Raw genomic sequence first — 21,213 nt, 5'->3', positions numbered from 1 at the left:
ATTTTAGCATCTGTATTCATTAGAGATATTGGTCTGTAGTTTTCTTTTTTTTTTTGTGCCATCCTTACCAGGTTTTGGTATGAGAGTTATCTTAGCCTCATAAAATCTATTTGAAAGTATTGCTTCTTCTTCAATTTTTTGGAAGACTTTGAGTAGAATAGGAACCAAGTCTTCTTTGAATGTTTGATAGAATTCACTAGTATAACTGTCTGGGCCTGGACTTTTATTTTTGGAGAGGTTTTTAATAGTTTTTTCTATTTCTTCCCTACTAATTGGTTTGCTTAGGCTTTCTGCTTCTTCTTGACTCAGTCTAGAAAGGTTGTATTGTTCTAGGAATTTATCCATTTCTTCTAGATTGTTGAATTTAGTGGCATAAAGTTTTTCATAATATTCTACAATAATTCTTTGTGTATGTATGATATCTGTGGTGATTTCTCCTCTTTCATTTTGGATTTTGTTTATATGAGTCCTTTCTCTTGTTTTCTTTGTGAGTCTTGACAAAGGTTTGTCAATTTTGTTGATCTTTTCAAAGAACCAGCTCCTTGTTCTATTAATTTTTTCTATAGTTTTTCTGTTCTCCATTTCATTTATTTCTGTTCTGATTTTTATTGTCTTCTTTTTTCGGGTGGTTTTGGGTTGTCTTTGTTCTTCTTTTTTCAGTTCCTTAAGGTGTGAAGTTAAGTGGTTCACTTGGGCTCTCTCTTGTTTGTTCATATAAGCCTGAAATGATAGGAACTTCCCTCTTATCATTGCTTTTGCTGCATCCCAGAGATTCTGATATGTCGTATTGTCATTTTCATTTGTCTGTATATATCTTTGGTCTCTGTGCTTATTTCTTCTTTGACCCATTCATTTTTTAAAAGTATGTTGTTTATTTTTCACATTTTTGTGGGTTTTTTCTCTCTTTTTTGCAGTTGAATTGTAGTTTCAAGGTTTTATGATCAGAAAATATGCTTGGTACAATTTCGATTTTTCTGAATTTGCTGATGTTATTTTTGTGGCCCAACATATGGTCAATTCTTGAGAATGTTCCATGTACACTAGAGAAAAATGTATATTCTGTCGCTTTGGCATGAAATGTCCTATAGATGTCTATCATATCCAGATGCTCTACTGTTTTGTTGAAGGCCAATATATCTTTATTGATTTTCTGTTTGGATGAGCGATCTAGAGCCATCAGTGGTATATTGAGTAGGGGTTTCCTGATGATAAATTCTCTTATCTTTTCTGTGAATGTTTTTATCTCTTCTTCATGTTTGAAGGATAGCTTTGATGGGTATAGTATTCTTGGCTGAAAGTTCCTCTCTTTCAGGGCTTTAAATATTGGGGTCCACTCTTCTAGCTTGTAGAGTTTCTGCTGAGAAATCTGATGATAATATAATAGGCCTTTCTTTATATGCTGTATTCTTATTTTCCCTGTCTGCGTTGAGATTATATTTTTGTCAGTTTTTGTTTTAAGGTCAATAAGTAGCTTCTTATATATGTTGGTCCTTCTTGTTTTGGTGCATATATATCATATTAAGAATTGTTATGTCTTCTTGATTCAGTGTCTCCTTAATCATTATGAAATGACCATTTTTGTCTCTGAGTACTTTTGCTGTCTTGTAGTCAGCATTATCAGATATGAGTATTGCTACGCCTGCTTCTTTTTGGATGTTATTTGCTTGGAGTATTGTTTTCCAGCCTTTCACTTTGAATTTGTTTTTATCCTTTTTGCTCAGATGTGTTTCTTGTAGGCAATATACAGTTGGATTTTCTTTTTTAATCCATTCTGCTACTCTGTGTCTTTTTATTGGGGAGTTTAATCCATTTACATTTAGTGTAATTATTGACACTTGTGACTTCCCTATTGCCATTGTATAAATTGCTCTCTGTTAGTTTTGTATCCTGTTTGATTCTTCTCTTTTGTTTTTTTATCCTTTTTTTTTGTTTGTTTGGTTGTATTCCATACTTCTTTCTCCTGTTGTTTTTTTAAATCATCTGCTTCTGTGGTGGTTTTCTAAGGGTGGTTACCATTAAGTAATGAAAAAGGTTACTAAAATGTTCACTGTAGTACACTATCTTATGAGTAATTCTGGACTTCATCATCCTTTGCTACTGTTAATCTCCATCTTCTCCCCCCTTTTTTCTTGTCACAGTTTAAATTTGGTTTTATTGTGTTCTTGGTGAAGCTTTTACTTGTGGTTTTGTTTTGTTTTGTTTTGTTCTTTGTATCTGTATGGAAAACTCCCTTTAGTAATTCCTGGAGTAGGAGTTTCCTGATGATAAATTCCCTTATCTTTTCTGTATCTGTGAATGTTTTTATCTCTTCTTCATGTTTGAAGGATAGCTTTGATGGGTATAGTATTCTTGGCTGAAAGTTCCTCTCTTTCAGAGCTTTAAATATTGGGGTCCACTCTTCTAGCTTGTAGAGTTTCTGCTGAGAAATCTGATGATAATATAATAGGCCTTCCTTTATATGCTGTATTCTTCTTTTCCCTGTCTGCCTTGAGAATTTTTTCTTTGCCTTTGGTTTGTGGCAATTTCATCATGATGTGCCTTGGAGTAGGTTTGTTAGGGTTAAGAAAACTCAGTATTCTGTTTTCTTCTTGAATTTTAGGCTTTAGTTCTTTCCACAGGCTTGGGAAGTTCTCATCTTTTATTTGTTTGAATATATTCTCCATTCTATTTTCTCTCTGTTCTCCCTCTGATATACCTATTATTCTTATGTTATTCTTTTTTATGAAGTCAGACAATTCCTGTAGGGGTTTCTCATTTTTAAAAATTTCTGAGTCTCTTTCTTCTTCTCTCTGTTGTGCCTCAAGTTGCTTGTCTTCTATGTCACTAATCCTACCTTCTATCTGGCCTGTTCTATTAGCTAAGCTTGTTTTTCAGTTTGTGAGTCGAGTTTTTCATTTCTGTTTGATTTGTTTTTATAGTTTCAATTTCATTGGTAATATATTCTTTGTGTTCATTGTTTTGTTTTATGAGCTCCCTAAATTGCCTTTCTGTGTTTTCTTGTATATTTCTGAGTATTTTTGGGATTTCTATTTTAAATTTTCTGTCATTTAGCTCCAAGGTTTCCAATATATTAAAATTTTTCTCCATAGATTTTTTCCTCATCTATCTGTGCTATATCTCTGTCTTTTGTATCCATGATATTCTATTTCCTTTTCCTTAATAGCATCTGAGGGTTGTTTTGTTGATAGTACTTATGAGAATTAACAAAGAATAAAAAGTAAAAAAAATATTATTTCACTTTTTTGTTTCTCTTCTCCTCTCCCTCTTTCTTGAGAAAAAATTATAGTGAACTGTGAATTATATTGTGCTAAGTTGGACAAAAACTACCTATGCCGGATGGCTTGAGTTGGAGAGAAGTGATACAGGGACAAAAAAGGAGGTATGGACCCACAAAATGCAAAAAAGGAAAAAAAATTGGGTCAAGAATAAAATAATTTGCTTGTAAGTGATGGTTGACTAAGAGTTATAATGAGAGAGATAAGAGGGAAACAGGAAAATGACAAAAATTAAAAAATTACTATTGTATTAAGTAGAGCATAAACTAGATAGAATGGAGAGCCAGGGTTAGGAGCATTGCTAGTGAGTTAAAAAGCAAAGTAAAAAGCACCCAAAGTGCCAAAAGGAAAAATTTGAGTCCCAAATAAAATAATTTGTTCGTGATTGAGGATTAACTGTGAGGAAAAGCAAGGAGAAAAGAAGAAACTAATATAAAGGGAGAAAATAGTAAGAGGAAAAAAACAAAAAGAATAAAGAACAAAAAGAGAGAGAGAGAGAAAGAGTTCAGGGTTTTGGAGTGCAACCTTCATAGAGAGAAAGGAAGAAGAAAGAAAATGGGAAATTTAACACTTATGGGTAGTGTAGTTCAAGAAGAGGAAAGAATAAAACAGGCAGAGAATAAAACGACCAAAGTGGAAGAAGAACATAATCAAGACAAGAATATGAAAGAAACAAACAAAAAAAAAATGGAAAAGTTTATAAAGTCTGTGGATTTTTTTTTTCATTTTGAGAGTTAGCTTCTTGCTTTTTCTTTCCTCTCCCTCTTCCTGGTTGGTGACTCTGTACCCCAGGTTCTGTCCTTGTGGCACACTTAGGTAGAGGTTTGCAGTTGATAAGTCTCTATGGTGATGTCATATATTAGGCTTCAGTCTCATTGGTTGTCGAGGCTCTTTAGCATTTGCAGGCTCCGACAATGAGAGAGTATCTTTTCCCAGAGCCACTCGCCTAGTCTTTCCTTCCAGAATTAGCAGCCTGATGATCCAGCTATGGAGTTTCTGTTGCCTCTGCCTGGAGAGTTAGAGGCTCAAAGAGCTGGCAAATCCCCATTCTATCCCTATTCAGTGCAGGGCTCTGGGTAAGACTCTGTCAGTCAGAGCCACTAGCATAATCAGGTGGGGCTGGGAGCCAATTGCTTTCACGGTGCCTTTCTATGCACCTCCAGTCATGTCCAGTATGCCTCACTACTCTGTGGGACCACTTTCCCCAGGCTTTTTGCACTTTGTAATCTGTTTTGGCTGGCAGGAAGATGCCCTAGTTGCTGCCTCAGAACAGGATGTCTTACAAGCTGCCAAATCCCTCTTTTTAATGTATAGCCCTGAGTATGAAAGCTCTGCCAATCAGAAGTTTCCCCCATCCCTATGTGAATAGCAAGAGGCACTAAAAAATATCGCTTCTCTTGTCTTAGATTGCTGAACTGAGAGAGATCTTGTCAGTTAGAGTTGCATAGGTCAGTTGGGAGGTGAGCAGACTGTGAGTTAAGCTAATCCTTCCCAGGTCTGTTAGCTTATATGGCTGGGTGAGGCACCCCACCTGCCCAGAGAAGTTCGGGTGTAGGGAAGTTTGCTTTCATGCACTCCCTGTGCACAGCTGTTAAGAGTGCAGGGGCCACACTGAGATTCTGGTCACAGCCCACACAAAGACCTCTGACTCTGCCCCCCTGTCCGGTAACATGAGCGCCCACTCCATTGGCAATAGAAGGAACCTCTCGCACACTATCCACGCTGGCAGACCAAGATATTGGGTCTAATGGCTGCCGCTACTTGCCTGTCTTTGTCAGGGTTTGGCACAGGCATTAGCTTGCGTTCACTGGGTCACTGCAGGCACAGTCTTTCCTCGACTTGGACATCTAAGCTACAGCCTGGCTCAGACGTCTGTGCCACAGCCTGGCTCGGACGTCAGTGCCACAGCCTGGCTTAGATGTCTGTGCCGCAGCCTGGCTTTATCCACCTGCTTTGCCCGTCTTAGCTCCTATTCTCTCAGTTCCAAGTGAAAGCAGCCCTTGCTTAGGTTAGTGAGGAAGGCAGAGTGTTCCTTTCTCCCTCTTATTTCCTTTGGGGTTGATTATATATTTAGTCAATTTTTAGCTCAATCATACCTTCGTCTTCAGTGTGTGAGGACTTCTAGGTGCTCCAAGGATAGATTTTTCTGTGTATGGTTGAAGAACTTGTTGAAATTTTGAGGATATTTATCGGTATTGCTCCTTATGGTGCCATTTCTCTGACGTCACCTATTCAATTATTTTTATTCATACATGCAACCATTTTTTTCAGTTTTTTAAAAATTTCAGATATTCATCATAAGTATATAATTTTGTATAGATCAACTTTGATATTAGTTTAACATGTGTCTCTTATTAATGTGGAGGAGAAATAAATATTTCTTTATACTTCTAGGTTCTTTTGGCTAGTCTAATAATAAAACTAATGAGATGAATTAACAAGATAAATAACAAAATTTAATTACATAGATATGTATGGGAATCCCACAATTGTGAGAGTCAGAGATCCTCACACACAGATAGTGAGGAAAAGTGAAGTATATATTTCGTTATGAGTAAAAGAAAGAGGCAACATGTCCTGAAGCTTCAGAGAGGAGAATAATAATTTGCAGGATAATAAGAATTGCAGATGCCCAGTAATTAGAAGTCTTGCCCCATACATAGGTCATAAAAAGCTGTTTCTGGTGATAACTCTTATTTTGGGCAAGGTCCAACTTAAATTCTTTAAGGGAGAGGTTAAAGCTTCTCTTGATTCATCAGGAACTCAATTGCCTTTAGCTCAAAATACTTTACGTGCCAAAGTAGCACCTTTTGGGGATCCCTATTCTGAACTACTTCATTAGAAAGAAATGTTTTATGAAGGCAAATTTAATGCTTTGTTTATTAATGCCAAATTAATGCCAATACTTGACAGAGAATTGAGACTTAAGTCAAACAAAATAAGTCATACTGTTAGGGTAAGCAGTTAAATAATTAACAAAAGAGGAGAAAATAAGCAGAAGAGTCACCCTGGGGGTTAACTGGCGTCATTTTGTCAAAGGGAGTACAACATTTTGCCTTGTCAACTAGAAAGGAAAGATCACTTTACAGTCACTCTGTGTGTGTGTGTGTGTGTGTGTAGAGGGGGTTGCTGGCAATTTTCTTCCAGATTAACATTTATAATTTTAAGAGGATTATCTAGTTGAATGTTAAATTAATTTTATTATTTTACATATATATTAAATAGAAAAGTATATACATATATCTCTCTAAGAACATAACACAACTCTAAAATCTTCCTTAAAAATAATATTTTAAGAATGGCCCCCAATTATAAGAATATATTTACAAAGACAGTGTTATAGGCAAATAGTTCAGACATACTTATAAAAGGTATATTAAAAATGATGTACTGATAGTGACCAAAAAAATTAATTTAAGATACAGATAATTTTACTATTTTGATAAAATTAAATAATTAATACATAAAACAAAATGTATTTTTATTGACTTTTAACATTACTGTTTTTTTCTTAAAAATTATATATTTTATAAGAGATTATTGTATAAGATCTTATTTTGGTATAAATATAAAATACTTTTTTCTTATTTTACTGTGGATTTAAGTGTTTTATTTATTTATTTATTTATTTAATACAAATCTCTGAACTTTTTTCACCAAAGTAACCTCATGGTCCATAGGAAGCATTGTTTGTGCATCTGTTTCTGCATAATATTTTTTCACAGCAGCACCAAATGCACTAAATAACGTTTCTCTTGACTTTCAGATACAAAATTCATTAGATTTTCCACTGCTATTGGAAGCAGAATACAGTGCAACTCTACTGACAACTAAGGCTGGCTACCTTTACCTCGACTTTGCATCAAGTCATAGATAAAATTTATAAATGAAAATGAGCTGAAAGAGAACTCTGAACCATCCTTGAATTCAGTGAAGAAAGGTGGTTTTGTTTCAGGATAACCTGAGAAGAACAAAACATGTGCCCAGGAAAAGAAGTGAGTATGTCCATTGAGGAAGTGTAATAAAACCTCTTTGGTTTTTGGTGAAATTCATTTTTTTTTGTATGCGAAGTTGTCAGAGTCTCAATCTATCTGTTTGATATTATATATATCAAAACATTTGTACCTATATTTTACATTTTTGTAGGAATACAGGAAAGAGTACATATAAAATTTCTAAAAAGTAGTTAATAAGGAGAAAGAAGAATTTATTGAATTATTAATTGAGTTTTATATGCTATATAACTATAGAATTATGAGTTATGAGTTATATGCTACATAACTGCAGAAATATAATTTTAATTGAAACCTAAAATATCTGCTTGAAAATTGTTATAATTGGGTGAGTAAAACATAGATGTTGATGTTAGGTGGCATATTAATGATGTTGTTGGTCCCCAAAAGAAGAAATATTGTAAAACCAAATCCACAATAGCAGAGTAATGAAAGCTAAGGGAAGAAATTTTCAAAATTAAGTCATACCTCCAAATTCTAAAACAAGATCTTGCATAATGTTTTCTAGACTACAGTGTGAGTACAGGCTGATATTATTAAACATTAGAGAGGGGAAGTTGGGGCTAAAAATGTGTATCTAGGATAGAGAGGGTAGGAAACAAAAGAGGAAAATTTAGAAAACAGATATAAGGACATTTGTAATGTCTTGCTTTTCTGTTGTGCATTACAATAAATCATTTTTACATGTAATTTAGACTGTATTGGGATTTCAACAAGGGCTAATGTAGCAGAGGTGATAATACAAATTAACTGGCATATTTAAAGTCACTCAGCTAGTAAATGGGAAAGCTGCAAATCCAAATTATATCTCAACTTTAAGTCTATTGATCTTTCAATACCAGTTACTCCTAAGATAAGCAAAAGAGATAAATGTCTTCTATAGTAGAGTCGAAAATTTACTCACAAATGTGCTAAAAAATATGGTTTCTATATTTTGGCTAAATTGATCTTGTCTTACTCAGAAACCACTTATCCCCTGAGTAGTAGTAACTTAAGACTGTTATAATAATAAAAACAGCTCCTATTCACAGTGTTCAGATTTTTAAGTAAAAAGGCTTGAGTTCTGAAATTTCACATTCTTTCTAAGATACACAGTAAAATGGTAAGAGATAGAAAAAGAAGAAGGAACTATAGTCTGTTGTGGCATTGGAAAGAATGAGTTGTCAGATCTCAAGCTTTCCTCTCCATGACTCTTAGGTTTTCATGGGCAACATCCATTGTCTGATTGGTCGCTGCACAAATAGCCAGCATTTGTGCTAAAGACAGTGGTTTGTGTATGCTGAGCTGTCTTGCTTTTTGCTTGCCACTATCCAGCTGACTTGTTTATCTACTTCAGCTTTTTTCTATTATTTATTTAGATTTTTCTTAGCAAGAGAGACAGAGAAAAAGAGGGACAGTAGAGACAGGCAGGCAGTAAGGGAGAGAGATGAGAAGCATCAATTCTTTGTGGAGGCACCTTAGTTGTTCATTGATTGCTTCCTCATTTATACTTTGACAGAAGATTGTAGCTGAACCAGTGACCCCTTGATTATGCCAGGGACCTTGGGCTTAGCCAGAGACCATGGACTTTAAGTCACTGACCTTTGGGCTCAAGCCAATGATTATGGAGTCATGTCTATGACCCCATTCTCAAGCCAGCAACCCCATGCATAAATTGGTGAGCCCTGGTGAACTCATGCTCAAGTTGGTGACCTGTGGGCTTCAAACCTGGGTCCTCTGTGTCCCAGGCTGATGCTTTATCTACTGCACCACCACCTGGACAGGCATCCTTCTTAATAGACTTTTTTTTTTTTTGTAACAGAGAAAGAGACAGATAAGGACAGACAGACAGGAAGGGAGAGAGATTAAAAACATCAGTTCTTCATTGCAACTTCTTAGTTGTTCTTAGATTGCTTTCTCATCTGTGCCTTAACTAGGGAGCTACAGCAGAGTGAGAGACCCCTTGCTCAAGCCAGTATGATCTTGGGCTCAAGCCAGCGACCTTGACATTCAAGCTAACAAACTTTGGGCTCAAGCCAGTGACCATGACCTTATCATGTCTATGATCCCGTGCTCAAGCTAGTGACTCCATGTTCAAGTTGATGAGCCCACGCTCAAGCTGGCGACCTCGGGGTTTTGAAGTTGGGTTCTTTGCATCCCAGTATGATACTCTATCCACTGCTTCACTACCTGGTGAGGCTTGACTTTTGATGTACAAAACATTTTTACACATGCAAGGGTCTGATTCTAGTCCTCATTTATTTTTTAGTTAATCAAATAGAACACCTCCTAACTTCTGAGGATCCTTAATGACAAGTCAGTATGCTCTTAAGTTAGTATCTTGGATGCTTCTGAGACTTATACTTGAACAGTATCAAGAGCATTTTGAGAATACAAGCATCGTCTTTTTTCTGCTTAATCATTAGATATCATTAAATTTACTGTAGTTGCAGCCTTAATATTACAATATGATGAAAATGTCTACATTTGTGAGGTCTCCCTAATTACCTTTTATTTCTAAAGCTTTCTAGGATCAACCTCAAGATGGAAATGGAAGAGGAAAATGAGAATCTTATCATTGTTTTCTTCTCAACTCAAATTTAGAAAAAAATATTTTTTTCTCTTCTTATCTGGTTCTCCTTTAAGTAGTAATAATAATCTAATCCATGATACCTGCTTCTCACTGAGCTTAATGAGATTATAAAGAATCTTGTTATAAATAAAATAAAACATTTCCTTTTTTGTGTCTGATTTGAAAATTGATCATAATTTTATTTTGAAATTTTAGAATCAGAATACCAAGTTTATATTTACATTTGTACTAATAATCTAAAAGTCATTATTACTATGTACCTTCTCTGAGTTCCATTTTCCTCTACTCAAAGGCATATGGAATCCTTGAGTTGATAATCATACCAGCAGAAATGTAAAAAAGAAGAATATACCTATTCTTTTCTTACAGAGCGGGATGGTTAGCCTCTACAATAATAAATATTAACTACAGATGACCATGAACTTAAAAAAATAGGATAAAATACTAGAGCATGTAGTAGTAGAACATGATAGAATATAAAAATTGCAATATCTATATGCTATCTTTAGGAATAAACTACTTCCTTGAACTTACTATCTACTAGTTTTTGTGATAATAATATCTTTCTGTTTTCTGTAATTGTTGCTGAATTAAAAATTTAGTCTTTTAAAAAGTCAGATTTTCTTCTTGCTAGTACTATGGCTTTTTACTAAAATATATGTTTCACTTAGGTTCTCTCTAACTTACTATAAATAAATGGGTTTATGGATGAAATAACGTATAGGGATTTAAAAATAATAAAGAGGACAAAATGGAAAAGTTGAAGTTCAAGCTAGTTAATTTTGTAATAAAATTTAATTTACTTGAGCCATTCCTTGTAGACGTTCTGAACTTATGCTAAACATAGTGCCTGTTTTTAAAATGTCAAAACTTCACAGTAACTGAATTGAAACTACTTTTATAATGAAAAGCTGTCTATTACTTTTAGAGTAAATGAAGTGGGAAATTATTAACACTTCTTAAAAATTTTTATTTATAAAATTAAATTTAATGGGGTAACATTGATCAATAAGAGTATATAGGTTTCAAGTAAACATATCTATAAGATATGAACTGTTGATTATGTTGTGTACCCATCACCCAAAGTCAAGTCATTTTCCATCACTGTATATTTGTCCCTCAATCTCTCTCCCACAAAACTCTCCCCCTGGGAGACACTTCAATTTTATATATGTCCATAAACACTTTTTTCTATGTGTTTTTCTCACCTATGTGTGAAATCATACAGTTTAGCTTTTACTGATTTACTTATTTCACTTAGTATAATGTTCTCAGAGTCCATCCATGTTGTTGTAAATGGCAATATGTCATCATTTCTTATGACTGAGTAGTATTTCATTGTATATATGTACCATATGTTTTTTATCCAGTCCTCTATTGAAGGATACTTTGGTTGTTTCTATGTATTGGCCACTGTGAACAATGCTGTGATGAACATGGAGGTGCATGTTTCTTTACTAATGTTTTCAAGTTTTGGGGTATATACCCAGTAGAGGGATTGCTGGGTCATATGGTAGTTCTATTCTTAATTCTTTGAGGAACCACCATACTTTCTTCCATAATGGTTGTACTAATTTACATTCCCACCAACAGTGAATGAGGATTCCTTTTTCTCTACAGCCTCCTCAACACTTGTTATCATCTGTCTTGTTGATAATAGCTAATCTAACAGGTGTGAGGTGGTATCTAATTGTAGTTTTGATTTGCATATTTTGAATATCTAGTGAAGATGAGCATTGTTTCATATATATGTTGGCCATTTGTATGTCTTCTGGGAGAAGTATCTGTTCAGGTCCTCTCCTCAAGTTTTAACTGGACTGTTTGCTTATATGTTGCTGAACTTTGTGAGTTATTTATATGTTTTGGATATTAATTCTTTATCAGAGCTGTTGTTTGTGACTATTATCTCCCATTTGGTTGGATTTCTATTTATTTTGTTGTCAGTTTCTTTTACTGTACAGAAGCTTTTAGTTTGATATAGTCCCATTCATTTATTTTTGCCTTTACTTCCCTTGCCTTTGGGGTCAAATTCATAAATTGTTCTCTATGGTCAAGGTCCATGAGCTTAGCACCTATGTTTTCTTCTATGGAATTTATTGTTTCAGATCTTATATTTAGGTCTTTGATCCATTTTGAATTAATTTTTGTTCAGGGGGACAAACTATTCAAGTTTCTTTTTTTGCATGTGGCTTTCCTATTACTTCAGCACCATTTATAGAAATGGTTTTTTTATTTTCCATTGTGTGTTTTTGGCTCTTTTGTTGAAGATGATTTGTCCATATATATGTGGATTTATTTCTGGGCTCTCAATTCTATTCCATTGGTCTGTTTTGATTGTTGTGGCTCTGTAGTATAAATTGAAGTCAAGTAGTGTAATACTTCTAACTTCTTTCTTTTTTCTCAGAGTTGCATTGACTATTTGGGTTTCTTAAGGTTCCATACAAACCTAATATATATTTTTTTATTTCTTTAAAAAGGAACATGGGGATTTTAATGGGGATTGCATTAAAATTGTATATTTTGGGGGATAATATAACTATTTTAACTATGTTGATTCTCCCAATCCATGAACATGGATTATTTTTCTATTTCATTGTGTCTTTTTAAATTTCTTTTATCAATGCTTTGTAATTTCATTGTATAGGTTTTTCATATCCTTTGTTAAGTTTATTCCTTGGTATTTTGTTGTTCTTGTTGTTGTTGCAGTTGTAATAAGAATTGTTTCTTTGAGTTCACTTTCTGCAGTTTCATTGTTGGCATATAGTAAAGCTGTAAACTTTTGTATGTTGGTTTTGCATCCTGTCACTTTACTGTATTGCTTTATTTTTCTTTTCTTTTTCTTTTTTTATTAAGTGAGAGATGGGAGGCAGGAGTCAGAGACAGACTCTCACTTGTGCCCTGACTGGGATCCACCCAGCAAGCCCCCACAGGGCAATGTTCTGCCCACTTGGGGCCCCTGCTTTGTTTCTTTGCAACTGAGCTATTTCAGTCACTAGGTTGAAGCCATGGAGCCATCCTCAGCACCCAGAGCAAAATTGCTTAAACCATTCTAGCCATGGCTGTGGGAAGAGGAAAGAGAGAGAGAGAGAGAGAGAGAGAGAGAGAGAGAAAGAGTGAGAGAAAGAGAGAGAGAGAGAGAGAGGAAAGGGGTAAGGATGGATAAGCAAATGGTCACTTCTATGTGCCCTGCTGGGGACTTGAACCCAAGACCTTCCCATGCCGGGCCAATGTACTGCTGCGCCATCTGACCAGGGGGCAATTTATTGTTTCTAATAGTTTTTCGGTGGAATCTTCGGGGTTTTCTATATAGCATCTGCCTAAAGTGATACTTTTACTTCTTTCTCAATATGGATGCCTTCTATTTTTTCTCTTGCATGATTGCTCTAGCTAACTAAAACTTCCATAACTTTGTTGAATAAGGAAGGAAAGAGTTGGCAGCTTTGTCTTGTTCTTGATTTTAGAGGAAAACAATTTTACTTTTTCACCATTTAGTATGATATTAGCAGATGGTTTGTCATATATGGCCTTTATTATGTTGAGGTGCTTTCCTTCTATACCCATTTTTATTGAATGTTATAAACATAAAGGGATGTTGTCTCTCATCAAATACCTTTTCTGCATCTATTTATAGGATCATATGATTTTTGTTCTTTGTTTTGTTGATGCGATATATTATGTTGATCAATTTACATATATTGAACCATCCTTGTGCTCCTGGAATGGATCCCACTTGATCATGATGTATTTTTTTAATGTATTATTGTATTTAGTTTGCTAGTATTTTATTTAGGATGTTTGAATCTGTATTTATTAGAGTTATTGGTCTGTACGGTTTTTGTGTGTGTGTGTTGTCCTTGCCAGGTTTTGGTATTAGGGTAATGCTGGCCCCATAAAATGTGTTAGGGAGTTTGGCTTCTTCTATTTTTTGGAATACTTTCCTTTGAACGTTTGGTAGAATTCACTGGTACAGCCATCTAGTCCTGAACTTTTATTTTATGAGAGGTTTTTGATAGTTGTTTCTTCTTTCCTCCCTGCTTTGGGTCTATTTAGGTTTTTTACTTTATGACTCATTCTGGGAAGATTATATAATTTTAGGAAGTTCTCCATTTTTTCTAGATTGTTAAATTTGGTGACATATAATCTATTATAGTATTCAAGTATAATCCTTTGTATATCGATGATATCTGTGGTAATTTCTCATCTTTCATTTTGGATTTTGTTTATATAAGTCATTTTTTTTCATAGTGAGTCTAGCCAGGGATTTGTCAATTTTATAGATTTTTTTAACAGAATCAGCCCTTTGCTGTATTAATTTTTCCTATATATTTTTTCTATTTCATTTAATTCTGCTCTAGTTTTTAATATTTTCTTTCTTCTTCTGACTTTGGGTTGCCTTTGTTCTTCTTTTTTCTAGTTCTTTCAAATGTGGTGGTAGGTTGTTTACTTGGAATCTCTCTTGTTTCTTTACACTTGATCTTAGCCAAAAGGCTGAGAAGAAATATGTCTTTCATATGCATATATATATATATATATATATATATATATATATGCTTGTAATGATATAAACTTTTGTCTGAGGACTGCTTTCACTGTTTTGGTATGTCATGTTCTTATTCTCATTTGTCTGTATATATTTTTTTATCTCTGCTTTTATTCTTCTCTGACCCAGTCATTTTTTAGAAGTATGTTATTTAATTTCCATATTTTTGTGGGCTTTTTAAAATTTCATTTATGAAGTTGAATTCTAATTTCAATACCTTATGGTCAGAGAATATGCTTAGTATAATTTCAATCTTCTTGAATTTGTTGAGGTTAGGTTTGTGGTCCAACATATGATCTATCCTTAATAATGTTCCATGCAAATTGGAAAAGAATGTGTAATCTGATGTTCTGGGGTGAAATGTTCTATAAATGTCTATTTTATCTATTTGGTCTAGTGTGTCATTTAAGGCTAATGATTCTTTATTGATTTTCTGTTTGTATGTTCTATCTAATTCCATCAGGCATGTGTTGAGATCTAAAATATGAATTTACTTTGTTAATACATAAATCTAAAGTCACTAGCAATGGACAAAGTGCGTTAAAATATTCTTATGCATTAATATATTGTTTTGCACCACTTGGAAAAGAATAACTGAAAATAAAAGACTTGTCTCATTGTACTCTCCTCTGAAAATCTTAATAATAACAACAAAACAAACAATTCAGAAAACCTTTCCCTGTTTTCAGTCTTCTTTCTTTTTCCTCCATATTAAAAGAACTTTTTCTCTATTGTTTTCATTGTTCCTTTATCTTCAACCTATACTTAAAATAGTAGTGTCATGGCTAATTTTTTTTTATAAATTTGTAATTTTTTTAAATCAGTCTCTTTTACTCTTTTTCTGTATTTAATAGTTTTTTAACTCCCAAATATAAATTTTCTAAGCATTAAACCCATATGAACACCATCTCATTTATTTTAGATAACTTAAGCTCAATGTTCATGAGAAGCAAGTTTCTTTTCTTATTTCTTATGTAACATCATACCTCAAAAACTATGCTTATCACTGCATGTTTTCCACAGATAACATATATTCAGGAATATAGCCATAGGAATTGATAGTTTAAAGTTTTTCTAGATATAATTTTCTTGCTTAGTTTCAAACAATATTTGCTTCTCTTGTTCTGACATTTCAAAATGTTGCTATAGTTTGTCTTTCCCATGGACAAATATGATTTGCATTGTTCAACTTTGCTTCTAAACTAATCCTGGAATAAGTCTTAGACTGATATCTAACAAAATCTTTTCTTCATCCCTTCCTATAGAATTAAGTCCAAGTTATTTGAGGTTCTATAAAATGTAAAGTTCTATCAAATTATATGGACAATTTATTACTCTTAATCCCTTCCTATTTAGGTATATATATATATATAAAGAATCTGGTCATAATGAGAAAGTTCTAATAGACTATAGAGGAGTGCTGAATGTGTAGTTGATATACAAGATCAGGCCAGATTTAATAGTTGGAGAAAATCAACTTCATTTCTGAACAGGATCAGTGCAAAGCCATGTGGCATGTAGGTGTACATGCATGAAATGGAGAAATTTCTGGTAATTAATTTACCCTATTATAAGTACATCATAATTTGGTATGTTTGTGAAATTATTTACTACCAACTGAAGCCTTTGGTTGCTGGATCAGTGTACACTGTATGTAAGACAAAAAAGAACATATATTGATAGCTGGTTTACAGGATAGACTGCACTCAATAAGATGGAAAAACGAATTGTGGGTATTGATTCCCAAACTGGTATTTCAAGTGATCCCTCAATAAAACATTTTAGTGTTCTACTAAGCCACCACAGTGAATTCCATAGGTCTGAATATTTTCTTATATTTTCTTCACCATAAATGAAATCCATGGTCAGAATTATTTTGGGGGGTATGAGGGGGTCAGCCAAGAAATGCAAAAGAAAAAAAATCTAGAATCTGAATGATAGTCATGCAAAAGCTTTTTGAATAGACAAGGAAATCTTCATCTGGAATGTAGATCTATTCCCATAGGACAAATCACAGTCTTCTCCAAGATTAAAAGGGTCTGATGTAATCAACCTGTCTCCAGAAGCTTACTGGGCATTGGCATCTACGGTTGCCAGTGAACATCCAGCAGTAGCAATAGGTGGCCAGATTAGCCTCAATTAAGAGAAATACATGTTATTGAGGTACTGCACAGTCTCTATTCCTGCTACCACAGCAAGCTTATAAATAAACCCATTAGAACAAACAGCAGGATGACTAGAGAATGAGATTATAAAAGTAATCTTTTTCACCAGATTATTGCATGTCTACTGCTCTTGAAGTGTCCTGTGGTGGGCCTTCACACGGCACAGAAATATTTTACATTTTTTGACCATGCTGAACAGTTAATATAAATAGTTCACCCATAGTTTAACTCTCAGCAATTTTTGAATATTGTTCTTTTAAAATTCTTACCAGATAACAATTCCTTTAAACTCTGTTTATTAGGTAGTGTAGATAAATTTCACAGACTCTTTCTCCTTCTATAAGAATTAAGAAACTAGATATAAGGACCTAAAGTCTGCCCTTTATGGCCACTGATTTTCATAGTGATTCCTAACATGTTGACATGTAATAGCTACCCACTTCAGACTGATGGCAACATACCATGCAGAGCCAGTTATATAACACACACCTGTGTTTTCCCTTCCTTTACTAACTGGTCCATGAAGTTGTCAATTTTGGTTGGAGAAAGGGCAAAAAGGCAATAGAAAAAGATACAATAGGTATCTGAGTCATTTGTATTTTATATTTACTATTGCAACTGGACCTGCTTAGGCATCTTCTCATATATACAATTTCCATTTACAGTGAAATGTTGTTGCACAGATCAGATTTTGGTCATTGGATTAATTTATAATGAGTATTTCTGGTTGCATGGTATCTCTCAGTCAGATATTCACCAACTACCAGGGTTTAGTAACAATCCAAAGGCTGCTTTTCAAATGAATAATAGTTGTTAGTAAAGAAAGTTACGGTATTACTACAAAACATCAGGGGTTTACACTATGATTGTGTCCAACTGAAGTTTTCAGATGGTTCAGAGATCATCCTTATCTGCCCCCAGGTACTTCCAATATTTTCTGGTCTCAAGATCATAAAATTTGCAGTGTTTTTGTACCATGTCAATATAGCTAAGCTGAGACTATGTTTTCCAAAAGCACTTTTCTTGCATGATTTTTAGTTATATTTGTTCCTAAGAAAAATTGTTATGAGATTTGGAATAAAGAATTGAAGCAGCAACTATTACGTTCTGAATGTTAATATAGTGTTCCAGGTATCACTGCAGCTTGTACACATTGTCACTAATCTACCAGACATCATCTTCTTTTCTAGGTCAGCTGCATTGTCAAGTTTGGCAGCAATGGGAAACAGACATGAGACATTTGTCTTCATAGGTTCCAGTTTATTCTCTTGGATTCCTATTTATTATTACCTTTCTTGTTTCAAGATCAGGTTTTTTCCTCACCTATCTATCTTGCAGAACTACAGTTAGTTATCTCCTCTGTAACACTTCACATCAAAATAAGGAAACTGAAATGATTCTTAAATGTGTTCACCTTTATTATTCTCTGTTTTTATGACTCCTAATCAAGAGAGGGTACCTGTGGATAAAGTGTCAACCTGGAAACGCTGAGGTTGCCGGTTCAAAACCCTGGGCTTGCCTGGTCAAGGCACATATGAGAGTTGATGCTTCCCGCTCCTCCCCCCTTCTCTCTCTCCCCTCTCTATAATAAATAAATAAAATCTAAAAAAAAAAGAAAAAAAAGAAAAAAAAAAGAGAGGGTACCTATGTGAGTTCTGAAATATAAATGCTTTAGACCCATCTTTGTCTTTTATATTCTAATTTCTTTGGAGTCCTATCTACTCAGTGGATTGCAAATTCCAGATAACCTGGTGCTTAATGTCATTAACAATATTTTTGTGATAGACTGAAGATACATTTCCACTGATTAGTTTTCTTAGGTCATTGCCAATTATTTGTATTTCTGTTATGATAATATTTTGTTTATTTAAATGTTAAAATTACTATAACTTTACTATTAAATATTTATACATGACCAACTCAAAAATTTAAGAGAAACTCCTAAATTAACTATTAACTGTTTATCTTAACATTTTTAAATGTTTCAATGTAATGTAATGTACTTATTCAGAAATAAGTTTCAAGAAAAGAGTGATAATTTATAGATATAATTTTAGTTATACTGCAGTAATTTTCCCCATTTACATTTCTTGTATTTTTAATAAATTGGGAAAAAATAAGTAGCTAAAGACACTTCAGTGTTTTATACATCTTTTCCTGGCCTGACTATATCCATCAGAGAGTTGTCAACAGCTTGGGGAAGAGTATTAAAGTCCAGGTAGATGATAAAATTAATATGGAACTGTGCAGGTTACCTGGTAATATTAATATTTTATTAAATATAAATGACAATTTATTTTTATAAGATATAAGCTTAAGTAAATATGCTTTTATTAAGATTTGAAGAAACTTATTCCATGTAAAATTGTGAATGCTCTGTGGAGATGAGTTTAAATTAATTTTTTGATAATTGCTTTATTTTAACTGAGGTTTCCTTCACACACCAAAATGAGTAAGATTCTTCAGAGATACTGTTGCCAATTCCTGGGAGTCTGGAGTTTATTTTCTCTTGTCATCTCTGACACCAAGTATTGTTCGATACATTGTAAATATTTTTCTTAAATTCCATTAAGAAATAAGAACATGATAAAAAATAAACGTACTTCATATAATAAATTAATTTGGTAGAATTTATAAATGATCTGACATTTCAAGAGGAAATTCCACTATTGCAACTCTATGAAAAAAGTAAAACTTATAATAAAAAACTGTGCATGGAATTTTACCACCAGAGAGATATTTAAGTATTACAAATAAGCAACTAGCATTGTAACTTTTCCTCAGTCTATCCCTTGAATTGCTTTTAAAGCTCAATCTAGACCTGGTTGTGCTAGCCTTCTCTATGGAATATGGTCAGCCCTGACACCTGAACCAGATTTCAGTGGGAATCCATCCCCCTTCTGCTGAGTGCCCACAAAACACACTCAAACATTCAGATTGAAATTTGGGCGTGCATGGGTTCTTTGGGTTTTTTTCTAATTTATTTATTTATTGTTTGTTTTTTTTGTATTTTTCTGAAGCTGGAAAAGGGGAGGCAGTCAGACAGACTCCCACATGCGCCTAACCGGGATACACCTGGCATGCCCACCAGGGGGCGATGCTTTGCCCATCTGGGGCATTACTCTGCCGCAATCAGAGCCATTCTAGTACCCGAGGCAGAGGCCACAGAGCCATCCTCAGCGCCCGGGCAAACTTTGCTCCAGTGGAGCCTTGGCTGCTGTAGGGGAAGAGAGAGACAGAGAGGAAGGAGAGGGGGAGTGGTGGAGAAGCAGATGGGCGCTTCTCCTGTGTGCCCTGGCCGGGAATCGAACCCGGGACTCCTGCACGCCAGGCCGATGCTCTACCACTGAGCCAACTGGCCAGCGCCGGGTGTGCATGGTTTTAAATGTTTTTTTTTTTATATCCCATTTTCTGGAATATGTTATATTAGCTTCTCCCTTGCTTCTAAACCTAGACACCTGCTATATATTGTTGCTGTTCTCTTCACGTACTCTCTTGTCATCCTTGTCCTATTCCATAATTCTCACATAGAATATTTTAGTCAGGTCGGAGTAATGGCGGAGTAGGAAGCGATACTGATAAATCTCCCCCAAAACTCAACAAGATCTTCAACCAGAAACAGAAAAACCTATACTTGGAGCCTCCAGATGCTTCACAATACACCCGAAGGTATGGTCGAGTGAAAAATTGGCTAAATATATAACCAAATCCTGAAGGAAATAGGGAGTAAGAAATGCTCCGCCTTCCTCACTAACCTAAACAAGGCGGCTTTCTCTGGTAACTGTGAATATAGAAACTGAGGCGGGCAAAGGGGGTGAATACATCCAGGCCGCGCACAAAAGGCCGAACCAGGCTGTGGCACGGAGATCCTAGCGGAGGAAAAACTGTTCTGTGGCAAGCCGGGCAATACAAGCTAACACTCGTGCCAAACCCAAACAAAGAAAGACAAGCGGGGCAGCCATTTTACCCGTTCTCCTGGTTGGTGCACAGTTAGTGGGCAAGAGATCTCTTCCTAAGCCCCAGAAGTGGGTGTCCGTGTTGCCCCACAGAGAGGCAGGGTCAGAGGCCTTTCTGTGGGCCGAAAGCAGAATCTCTGGGCAGCCCCAGCGCCCTGGGAAAGCCGCACACGGGAGGGAGCGAGAACTAATTCCAATGGTGGAAATTTTTTGTGCTGGTGAGGGTTTCACTCAGGGAAATGAGGCCGGCCTCATATCCTGGTGTGCGCGCGCAGATAGGTAGTGAGCGATTCCTCCGAGTGCCTCGGCAGGGCGTGCCCGTGTTATCGCACAGAGGGGCAGAGTCAGGGGCCTTTGTGTGGGCAAAAGCGGAATCTCGGGCCGCCCCAGCGCCTTGCAAAAGCCGCGCATGGGGACGGAGCGAGAGCGAATTCCAGCGCTGCAAATTTCCATGCGGTTGGGGGTTTCACTCAGAGCGTGAGACTACTGGCCGGATATCCTGGTCTGCGCGCGCAGATAGTGAATGAGAGTTTCCTCCAAGCACCCCGGAAGTGGGTGCCCGCCTGTGTTACCGGACAGAGTGGCAGAGCCAGAGGTCTTTGAGTGGGCGGAAAGCCAGCCTGATTATGCTAGCAGCTCTGACTGACTGAGCATTACCCAGAGCCCTGTGCTGAGTGGAAATAGAGTGGGGA

Source organism: Saccopteryx bilineata, chromosome 4, assembly GCF_036850765.1.
Source record: "Saccopteryx bilineata isolate mSacBil1 chromosome 4, mSacBil1_pri_phased_curated, whole genome shotgun sequence".
In the NCBI taxonomy this organism is placed as follows: Eukaryota; Metazoa; Chordata; class Mammalia; order Chiroptera; family Emballonuridae; genus Saccopteryx; species Saccopteryx bilineata.
This window is presented reverse-complemented; position numbering follows the sequence as displayed.